We start from the raw sequence: 8,258 nt of genomic DNA, 5'->3' as shown, positions 1-8,258 counted from the left end.
CACAGGGCCCGGCGGGCGGGGGCGGGGGCGCCGGGAACCGCCCCAGGGGAGCGGCTCACAGATGGGGCGGGGGCCGCGGGCGGCGGCAGATGGGTGCGAGGCCGGCCTGGGGCTGGGCGACAAAAAGCTACGGGCAGATGTTCTCGTCCAGATGTTCGCGGGATGGGAGGAGCCTGGGAAAAACCAGCTTGCTTTCCCGCCGTTCTCCCCGGACGGCTGCTTGGGGCGGGTCGCGAGCAAGGTGCGGCTGGTGTGGCCACCTCCAGAGGCAATGGGGAAGCAGAGAGCTGGAGACAGGTTCTAAGGGCGTCTCTTGTGGAAGCATTTTACCTCCTGCTGCCCAGCAACCCCCACCCCAACCGTCCCGCCCTTTTGCTGTGAAGTACCAGAAAGACATCTCAGGAATATGGTCTGAAGCTCCTCCCCCACGTGACCCCCTCCCCACCTCTTATGTTAGTGCAGGGTCCTCCTGCCTGTGGAGGGGCCAGTGCACACCTCTGTCTGCATTACCACCATCATCATCATCATAGCAGCAACAATGATTTATTAGGTACTTAGCAGGGCTTTAAATCATTATCTTATTTCACTCTCACAGCTAAGGTGTGCAGAAGGTGCTCTGAGTATCACCTCCAATTGAGGGACATTGAATGTGGAGGTCCCAAATGATAAGTGGCTTGGAGAAGGTCGCAGCAGGTGTGTAGCAGGGCTAGGGTTGAAATCCAGTTTTCTCAAAGCCTTCGGTTTCCGTGTACACCTCATGTAGCTTCCTGTGTGCTAAGTGCTTTACAAACCTTACTCTATTCAGTCAACAAGTATTTGCGGAGCACTTACTGCAAGCCTGGCTCTGGGCCAGCACTGGCATATTATAGTGGACAAAACAGGAGTCTCTGTCCTGTGGAGTTTACATTTGGGGGAGGGGGTTGGGGAGGAGGGGCATACTATGAACAGGGTAAATGCAATATATCTTATCTCATCGGGTAGTAAATGTCATGAGCAAAAATTAGTCAGAAAAGGAGAGGGTAAGGAGTGCTGGGGTGGGGGTGGGTTGCAATCTTAAACAGGGTTGGGGGCAGGTCAGCAAAGTTCTGATAAGGTAATATTTTGGTAAAGAACTTGTGCCCTCACTTCCTTCAACTATTGGGGGAAAAATATTCCAGGCAGAAGTCGCAACCAGTGCAAAGGTCTGAAGCAGAAGTGTGCCTGGTGTATCAAGAGGCCAGCGAGACTTTAGGTGAGTGAGCAAGGAATAGAGTGCTAGGAAGCGAGGTCAGGGAGGTGATCTTAGGTGGGAGGGGAGAGGGCATAGCTGGATCCCATAGGACACAGAGAGGACTTTGGCTTTTATTCTAGGTGAAACAGGAGCCATGGGAAGGTTTTAAGCAGAGGTGGATAGTGACGTGACTCATTGCACTGAATCTCAACAACTCTGATCCAACTTCTCAAAGGTTATTATCCCCAGTGTGAGACATGGTTCTGCCCATTTCACACCTGTGCTTCTCCATTTGTATAAGGACAGCAGTTCCTTTAGATCAGAGTTTCTTGGAGGATCCTTGGCAGGGAGGGAGTCAAAGTTGGGTGAATCTGATGCATTTTTTAAGGGGAAAGGATCTGCTACTTCTAACACATTGCCAAAGGAGCCTGGGAAGACTATATAAAGTGTTCAAGAGCAATCAATTAGAAACAACTTAAACGTCCATCAAAAGGAGAATAGCTAAATAAACCATGTGGCCTGGGAAATTATGAGATGGCACTTCTACTTTCAGGAATTTAGATTAAGGATACACTCACATGTGTGAAATGATGTCTGTCCAGGAAGAATAGCCAGTTGGAAAAAGCTCATATGTCCATCACTCGGGGTTTAGTTGAATGAAGGCTGTTTTCTCCATATAAAGGAATACATGCAGCCATAAAAGAGAACGAGGAAGCTCCCTTTAACCTGATCTGCTAAGGTCTCCAAGGCACATTGTTAAGTGGAAAAATGCAAAACAAAACAAGTCGCAGAGTGGTATGCATAGACTGGCACCACTTGTGTTTAAAATGAAAGAAAAAGAAAAAAAAATCATATATGTATCTGCTTGTACCTCACTAGGAGACTGATCACTGTGGCTGCCTCTGAGGAAGAAAAGGGAGATGCTTGTACATTTGAAATTTTGTTCCATGGGCATGTTTTATTTATTCAAAAATGAAATTAAATTGAAATTAAAAGGAGCGGTCTGGACCCAGAAAGATTAAGAGGGAGTGCTGTGTCCCTGGGTTTTTGTTCCGCTCTGAGGTCATGTGGTTTAAGGAGTGGGAGAAACTCATCTGGACCCATGATGGAGCCTGAGAATTGCTTACAGTCGGAGCCACCTGGGGGCCAGAAACAACAACATTTCTAGAATTTATTATTTTCTTTAATAGCTTTGAGATCATTACTATATTGAGATATATATCTTACTATATTGAGATATAATTCACATATCATACAATCCACCCATTTAAATATATTACTCACCCATTCAATGGTTTTTAGTATATTCCTTGAGTTGTACAATCATCACCACAATTAATTTTAGAACATTTTCATCACCCAAAAAAGAAATTCCATACCTATTAGCAGTTACTCCCCATTTCCCCCTACCTCTTGGCCCCTGGCGGCCGCTACTCTACCTATTTCTGTTTTTATAGATTTCCCTATTCTGGACGTTTTGTATAAATGGAATCACACAATATGTGGTCTTTTGTGACTGGCTTTTTTCACATAGCATAATGTTTTCAAGTTTTCTCTAGAATATACTTGTTAAATGCCTAGAGACCCCACCAAGCGGTAGTAGGGGGTTTCCTCTGGGGTTGGGGTATGGGATCAAATAGGGGACTATGATTGAAGGTGGACCCTCCTGTTTTTGTTATATATATTTTTGTATGATTTGCTTTTCCATAATAATGTATTCCTTATATTAAAGCTGTATAAAGTGACAACACATATTCATTACAGAACATTTGGAAATATAGGTCAACTCTAAACAAAATTAATGTAATCCTTAATCTTGTCCTTACATCCATAAATACATAGAGAAAATCTCTGTTTGAATATTTAAGGAGGGGCTGGATTTGGGCAAGGTGCAGGAGAGGCAACTTCTGCACAAGGGAGCAGCAATGGTGGGACAGGGGATCCAGTGATTTCCACAATTCCATTTAAAGAGGCAATGACCTGATTATGTTACTTGCTGTAATTGGTAAATATCCCTTCTCCCAGAGGCCTGCTGTGAATACCCTTCCCTGGCTCCCTCTCTAGTTTCTGTGACTTATCACAAGGTAGAATTATGTATTTGTTTGGGGAATCATTTATTTATTCTTGAGCATTTTAGTTCCTGGAGAGTATAAACCAAATAAGAATAACAATTCCAGTATCACTCAGTTAACAAGCAAGCAGGCGGGAAAAGTTTGAGATCAGGCAGGGCACAAGGCCTGGCATACAGTAGGTGCTTGATAAAATATAAGCAATGTGGAAACAGACTCCATTACCAGAGAATTAAGATGTGTGTTTAATTTCTTAGTTATCCCACTCATTCAGTACCCAAGTTATTAAGCACCTACTGTGAGCTAGGCTCTGGTCAAGTCCTGGGGTGACAGACTCACCCACCGCTCACTTCCTGCTCCCTTCCTAACATTTAGGTCTCCTTCCCTTCCTAGCTTCTGTAGGGATTTTCATGGTGCCTTTTCCAGGATCATTATCTAATTCAATAATTGTGATAATAATGATGGCAATGATCTAATGTAGTCATTAAGATTTCAGGCTCTGGGGTGAGACAACACTGGATTCAACTCATGGCACCACTGCTTGGTGACTGCAGTGCTTTGGGCACACAGTCCATCTTCCCTGGGCCTCAGTGTCTTCTGCAAATGAGATCCTTGGTAGTGCCACCCACAGGATGTGGGGGGATGCACTTTGACAATGATGCAACACGTTCCACCCTGCCTGCTCCAGCATAAAACGGTGGTGATTACTGACAGTTTATCATTGATCCCACTCTCCATGTGTCTGCAATCTACAGTTCTTCAAGCCTGTCACTTTTTACCACCATTTCCATCGGGATCCTCTCGGCCACATTATGCCTCAGGGACCATCACCTCCATTTTGCAGATGAGGAAACTGAGGGTGCAGACTGCTAAGGATGGTCGGGGAGTGGACAAGGATGCTTTCACTGTCTGACACCCAGGACCAGGGGGCAAGTGGGGCTGGGGGCAGGGAGAAAGGAACTCTTCTCTTCCACCCTCCCTCCCTTCCCTGGGAAAATCCAACAGGTGGTGGGGCCGAGGCGTTGGGGGCCATTGTGCACTGGCCTGGGAGGGTCGGAGGGCCCAGTGTGTGTCTAGGAGAAGATGGATGCCTTCATTATCATGTGAATTCTGGGAAACTGCCGTTAGGGCTGAATGGTGGGTGGGCGTGGGCTGAAGGGTGGGTGGGGGACTTTGGCGTTCTCAGGCTTGGACCACACAACGGCTGGGAAGGGGGTCCCATGGAATCCTGAGAGACCCATTAAAAAAAAACCCAGATAATGGGATTTCCCTTCTTGTTTAATTTCTTATTTTAGTCTATCTCCATCCTGTGGGGCTTAAAAGAGGCACAGAGTGAAAACAAAAAGATTTTTTTAAAGGGAGAAAAAACCTTTTATTTCCCCTCTCAGTCACAACTTTCCCACCAATCGCTCTGAACATTTGGGCCTGAACAGTTAAAGTCCAATCTTTTCCCAGCATCTGCATCTCTGTGGGCCATTTCCCAGCTTTATTTACTGAATGGCTTTTTCATTCATGTAAAATATGTCCTACTTAAATCCAGGGTGATTAGCAGATAGTTGCTGAGCAAGTCGGGAGGAGCCGGTTTTAGGCACAAAGGTGTCATCAATTTGGATGCAGCAGAAAGGGCTGGTCAGTGTTTGCAAAGGAGGCAGGTGGTGGAATGAGAATAAAAGTGATCCAAATAACAATAACTAGTGACTAGGTATCCCCATTTTACAGATGAGAAAACTGAGGCTTCGAGTTAGTTGACTGAGGCCACAGATGGCAGTCAGAACTTTGAACCCTGTTCCTCTAACTCCAGAGTCTGTGCTCTTTCTGGAGTTTCTCCATGAGGCCAGAACAGTGGAAGACACAGGGAGGCCCATGGAGACACTGAGACTGGGGAATGACCCAGGTAGAGGGGAGCATGGACCATAGGATAAGACCTGGGACACAGACTCTTACACACACATGGGCAGAAAGAAGGTCAAACCATACACATTGACCAGCTGGTACAAGCAAAGGCTTTCTGAAAACTCTTTATAAACCCAAACATTCCCACAGTCACGCAAGATCTTCCTCCCTCTCTCTCTCTCACACACACCAACGCAGGCACTTGCTCACAAATGTTCTCACAAACACACATTCTTAAACACACCAAGATAGATCCAGACCCATAAGTATGCGTTCACAGACACAACCAGAGAGAAACACATTTACAATACTGTCCCATGTAAGAGTTCAATACCCACTCTCACACTTACCTACACACTCGTACAAACTCAACACAGATTCTCACAAGAACACACACTGTTATACACACACATAATTGCACAGAAACCCTCTCAAGTGGAAAGCACACAGGTCAAGCAGAAAGGGGTTTGGCCTCTCCCCCATAACACCATACCTTGGCATCTGGCTTTACCAACCTTGGCTCTTTGGGTTTTCTCTACTCCACGCCCCCCCTCCCCCCACTGTCTGTGTGCCTTCTGCTCCCCTCCCCCACTTCAGGGCTCCAGCTGGACCCTGGATTAGCCTGAGAGCAGGTGGGCACCCAGCAGCAAGGTGTAGGTGGGGGTGCGCTTGCTTGCTGGGGACAGGCACATGGAGGCCTTGAATGCAGCACCAAGGGGCTCAGCTTTATTTGGGTCCCTTCCCTTCTCCCCCCAGGGCTGGTCCCAGGCAGGCACAGAGCTGGGCCATTCACAGCTTTAGGGAGGGAAGGGCAAAGAGGGGAGGAAGGAAGGGCCCATTAAGGACTCTCAAAACCCTCATTCCCTGCCACGCAGGGGTCTGCCTTCACATGCAGATTGCCTGTTTGCCTCACCTGGTCTACTTTAAAATGACAAAGAGGTTGGATGCTGTCTGGGTAGTAGATTAGAAGACAACTGGCCAAAATGGGAAGAGGAAGGTTGTTGACTGTGGAAGCAAAATCGTTGTCAAAATAGTATCCACCAGTAGATGTGATTTGCATTAAAAAAATACATAATAGGCAAAGAAAATATCTGTAATCTATGTTAAGGGCAGTAATCTCTGGGTGGCAGGAATATGTTGTTTTATTTCCCTACTTTTAAAAACACATTCTAATTTTTTTACAAGGCATAGATGCAGCAGCTTCTGGATAATAAAGTTTTTCAGAATGAATATTCAATGACAAAAAATGACAAAGAGATAAGGTCTCATGTGAACCCAGAACTTGGAAAGGCTCTTGATTGCTGTGTGGACAGGTCCCTTCTCTGTGTCTTTATTCCTTTATTTGGATAATGGAGACTCACATGGGGCGTGATGCGAGTGTTAAGGATGTAATGCATGTAAACACTGGGACTGGTGCTTGGCACAATAACGGTAGCTGCTGTTACTTTTATTCTACCATGAGAGTTTCTGTTTACACTACCCAGTACAGATTGGACACCTCCTGGGTGACTGCTGGGATGGGTGTGCATGGATCTCCTAGGCTGGCCCATGTGCTGGGTCACATGCATGTAGGTCTGCATGTGCACATATGTGTACCTTGTGCACACCCAGAGTGTATACACTGCATGAGACAAACTGAACGCACATGGGGGCATCAGGCACAAGAGCGTGCAAACAAGATTACAGGTGTGTTGATCCGAGAACACCCTGTGGGTTGGGAATGCTGTTCTCAGTTCTCTACCCCCAGCACTCTTATCCCCCTGGTTCCCTTCAGCTCAAAGCTGCTGGGAGTTTAGGCTTCTTCTTGGCATCCAACCAGACCTAGGGACCTTGAGGGGTCTTAGGACATTTTTAAGGCTGTCAGTGGTAAGTATGGGTCGAACAACCTCCAAGGCAGAGGAAGCAGGTAAGTAGAGTTGGCACACCTGGGTTCGTGGCTCTGTCATGCTACTAAAGGACATTTGGTTGGTCCTGGCGAACCCCTCTCTGGCCAGCTTTGAGTCCTCAGTCTCTCTTGTTCATCCGTCCCTGTGGCCCTTGCCCTTTAATCACTCAGAGAATCACCATCAGTGGCCTGGAACTCTGTCCCTGGCTCTTTCCATTTCTAACGCTCAGAAAAGACTTTGTCAGTTCCGTGCTCAGAATCCTTTTTGGTTCCCCACTGCTTCCAGGATAAAGACTAAGCTGGCCTTGTGGGATTTGCTCATCTTTCCTCAATTCTCACTCTTCTTCACTCTCCTGGCCTTTCCCCTCTACTCAGATGGGGAACCCCTCCTGGAAGCAACGATGAAGAGTAAATGAGAGAGGTGAGCTTCTTCTCATTCTTCTTTGTATTTTATTTGGAGTCCAGCAAATTTGCACTAAGATCTCATCTTTGCCATTTTCTAGCTCTTTGCAACCCTGAGCAGGTTTCAGACCCTGAGTTTTAGATGCCTTCTTTGCCAGAGAAAGACACTTCTTTTTGCTAGGGTTAGATTTATTTTCATTTTCAATTGTATTTGTTTTTAAAAAGACATGCTCACCTGTCTCAAAATTTTAGTAATATACAAAATATATAAAAGATTACATATAGAGCAAAAATTTCCTCCCAAGTTCTTTTGTATCTTCCCTGGCCTCAAAGTTTTTTTTTACAAATTTTGTAAACTCTTCCATAAATATAATCTATCAAGGACCTATTTATTCCATGGATATTTCACTCAGTCCTCACAGCCACTCATCAGGTAGATGAGGGAGCTTAAGGCTCGGAGTGAAGCCACTGGCCAGGAACCACGTTGGTAAGCAGTCGACCCAAGATAACGTGAGGGTGTCCATTTACGGAGTGCCTATTATGTGCCAGGTCCCTAGGATTGGCCCAGACGAATTACTGATCAAATACTGAGCGCTCTCCCTTTTTGGGTACTTGGCTGGGTGCGGGAGACGATTCATTGCTTATGCCCCGTCTTCTAGGTAAGAAAACCAAGGAACAGAAGGGAAAGTGTCCTGAGGTCACAGAGTGAGAGCACCCCCATTTTACTGGTGGGGAAACTGGGGCACAGAGAAGGGAAGCGACTTGTCTAAAGAAACCAAGCTGCTGGCAGAGCCCGGAT

Source organism: Pteropus alecto, unplaced genomic scaffold (genome assembly GCF_000325575.1).
Source record: "Pteropus alecto unplaced genomic scaffold, ASM32557v1 scaffold45, whole genome shotgun sequence".
Classification (NCBI taxonomy): Eukaryota; Metazoa; Chordata; class Mammalia; order Chiroptera; family Pteropodidae; genus Pteropus; species Pteropus alecto.
The sequence above is the reverse complement of the archived record's forward strand: the minus strand, read 5'-3'. Positions refer to the sequence as shown.